The 3,399-nt window shown below is 43.5% G+C and overlaps 1 pseudogene; it reads left to right on the top strand.

The window, feature by feature from the left end:
• Window positions 1-597: 597 nt before the first annotated feature.
• LOC136495924 (uncharacterized) lies at window positions 598-3,072 on the top strand (annotated as a pseudogene).
• Window positions 3,073-3,399: the final 327 nt, after the last annotated feature.

Genomic DNA, 3,399 nt, shown 5'->3' on the forward strand with positions numbered 1-3,399 from the left:
CCCCTAGCTCGAAGAACGAGCAGTGCCCAAGGTCTCTACCTAGGGTTTCACAATTCAAATGGCTAGTGAAAGGGTGAGTCTTTTGAATCCCTACTATTTGCAGATGAGTGCCTGCAGATGTGGTAGAATGCTTGCAGTTTTGAAATCGTTTAGTTTGGTTGTTATCCTTTGTGTTGATTTAGGATGGATCCGACTTCCACATGTAGACTGGTGATTAGCGTACCTGCATATGTAGAGCAAAGACCAGATGGGCTTGATGATTATCATATAACTGCTAATTACATGCATGTGGTAGACAAGGATAAATTCTCTTGGATGGGGTTTCTTGGGTGCCTTGGTGAGGAGATAGTCCATGTGGTCGACCAAGAACTATAGGTCACCTTCTTTGACAAAACCAAGGATGAGACAGTGCACATAGATTTTGATTCTGCTCTATTACATGCATTTGATGTGTATTGGGATAGTAGGAAGGTGCCACTGACTGTACATGTTGTTGACACTGGTCCTCGTTTGCTAAAGTCTAAGTGTTGTAATGCCAATGCCTCTTAGTCTGTTATTATCACTTAGGAGAGTCAGGTTAATTGTTAGCCAATAGCTATGATCTTCTGTGATGAACTTGTATTGCCTAATCTAGTAGCTGATGACAATGGTGAAGCTATTGATCTTAATGATGATGGTAATTGTGAGGCTGATGCTAATGGTGATGAGGGTCTTAATCTTGATAATGATGGTGAAGATGATGATGCTATTGCTGAAGAAGAAGAAGAAGAAGATATTGCTGAAGATGACTGGGGAGAGGCTGATGAAATGGAGTATGTAGGAGTAGATGATGAGAATGAGAAGTACAAGGATGGGGTCAATGATGATGGTGATGCTGACCCTGCTTACTATCCTGACAGTGACCCAGAAGATGATGACCCATTAGTTGTGGACGATGGGAGGGACTGTGACGGTGTTGTTCATGTCACTAACATAGATAACCTTAAGATAGGTCTTGGTGTTACTTTTGAAGTGGTTTCTACTTTAAGAGATGTATTAGACAATATGCTGTGCTTAATGAAGTTGAACTTGTAGTTCCATATAGTGTGTCACGGCGGTACCGAGCATATTGTAAGGCCAAGAGATGTCGGTGGAGGATTCATGCATCTCAGTTACCTAATGGCAAGACATGGCAGGTATGTGAGCTTTGTAATGCTTCATTTAGTTTAATTTAGTTATCAATTGTTGTGTGCTAACCGTTGGTTGATGGCTGTAGATTAAGAAGCTACCACACAAGCATAATTGTGCCAGCACAAGCAAATTCCAGAACAACTATATGGCTAACAATCACTGGGTGGAGGATAGAGTTATAAACTGGCTTAGGGAAGATCCAACTATTGGAGCTAAAGATTTGAAGTAGAAGTTGGAGGAGAATTTTTGTGTACAGCTGAGCTACTATGTGGTTTGGGACGGCAAGCAAATGGCCTTAGATGAGATCATGGGTGGCTGGGAAGATAGCTTTGTACATGTGTTTTCTTAGAAAAGGGAGATTGAGAAGAGGAGTCCTGGCAGTGTTGTAGAGATTGAGTGGGAGATTGTAGATGAGAAGAGAAGATTTAGTAGGATGTTTATAGCACTGAAGCCATGCATAGATGGCTTCCTGCAAGGTTGCAGACCTTATTTAGGAATTGATTCCACAATTTTGACAGCAAAGTGGAAGGGACAGTTAGCATCAGCTGTAGGGATAGATGGCCACAACTAGATGTTCCCAGTGGCCTATGGAGTATTTGGCAGTGAGACCAAGGAGAATTGGGAATGGTTCATGAAGATGCTGCACAAGGCTATTGGTTCCCCAAATGGTCTTGTTATTTCAACTGATGCAGGTATGTTGCATTCATTGTGCTCTTGTTTTTCAATTGAGTCTTGTATGTTCCCCACCTGATATTGTTTCCATGCTTACTAACTATAGGCAAAGGAATAGATAAGGCTGTTACCAAAGTTTTCAGTAATGGGGTGGAGCATAGAGAATGCATGAGGCATTTAGTCAAGAATTTCCAGAAGAGGTTTAGGGGAGAATTGTTTGAGAGGAACTTATGGCCTGCATCAAGGTGCTATAGACAGACAACCCATGATAGGCACTAGAATGAGATGCACAAGGCATGCCCCAAGGCAACTAGGTGGCTGCAAGACAATCACAAGCAGCTATGGGCAAGGTGTAAGTTTAGCACATCAAGCAAATGTGACTATGTCACAAACAACATAGTAGAGACTTTCAATAGTTGGATCAGGGAAGAGAAGTCATTACCTGTTGTAGAGCTAATAGACAGGATAAGGCAGTTGATCATGGAGAGATTTTGCACCAGGATGCAACTAATGTCCAAGTTTTATGCCTTCAAGATTCTGCCAGTTGTCATGAAGGAGCTGCACAACAAAAGCAGAAATCTAAAGTACAACATTCACAAGAGTGGCCCAATGGTTGGTGAAGTTGGAGGAGTCAACAAGGACCTGGTCCCTTGGAGGTTCATTGTTGATCTAGACAAGAGAGAGTGCACCTATAGAGGTTGACAGTTAACTGGTCTGCCATGTGTTCATGCCCTAGCTTTCATTGGCACTAGAAGGGTAGACTTAGAGGACTATGTTGACCACTACTATTCTGTAGACATGTTCAAAGCAGCCTATGCAACTCCAGTGCCTCCAATACCAAGCAAGGATGAATGGGAAAAGTTGAACCTTGGCTTCAACCTCCTTCCTCCTAAATGCAACAGAGCAGCAGGAAGGCCAAGGAAGAGAAGGATAGTTGGAGTTGAAGAAGGTGGGTCCAGCAGCAAGGGCAGGAGAAGGTGTAAAAGGTGTGATGGATTTGGACACCTGCAGAAAACCTACAATGAAACTGTTGCAGACCCTGATGCACCACCACCTGCACCTCCAAAGAAGAAGAGAAGGACTTATAAGCCAAAGGTTGTTGAGATCATAGAAACAACAGAAGAGCCAGCCAAGAAGAAGAGAAAGGCCTCCACCATGGGGAAACAAACCAGTAAGAAGAAGAAGACAACTCCAACTGAGCCTACACCTCCTGAGCAATTAGTGGAGTAAGTGATCCATTTCTTGCCAACACTGTTCTTAATCTAAAGCCAAGTGTAGTTGATAACATGGTCACATCTGCCATCTTACAAGGTTCCAAGATCCCTAGTCACTAGGAGGCAGGCCAAACAGCAAGCTGGAGGTAGCCTAGGGGCACAGACTAGGAGTCAAAGCCCAAGCGCCTGCACTAGGAGCAAGAGGGGAGGGGCCTGATGCCTGCACTAGGAACATCAAGACAGAAGCAACCTTTTGAGCCACCTGTGCTTTTGGTGTGCTTTTGTGTGGTTCTATGAACTTGCTATTGTAATCTGTGTGCTTTTGAGCCTGGATATTGTTGGT

The sequence above is a fragment of the Miscanthus floridulus genome, chromosome 12, assembly GCF_019320115.1.
Source record: "Miscanthus floridulus cultivar M001 chromosome 12, ASM1932011v1, whole genome shotgun sequence".
In the NCBI taxonomy this organism is placed as follows: Eukaryota; Viridiplantae; Streptophyta; class Magnoliopsida; order Poales; family Poaceae; genus Miscanthus; species Miscanthus floridulus.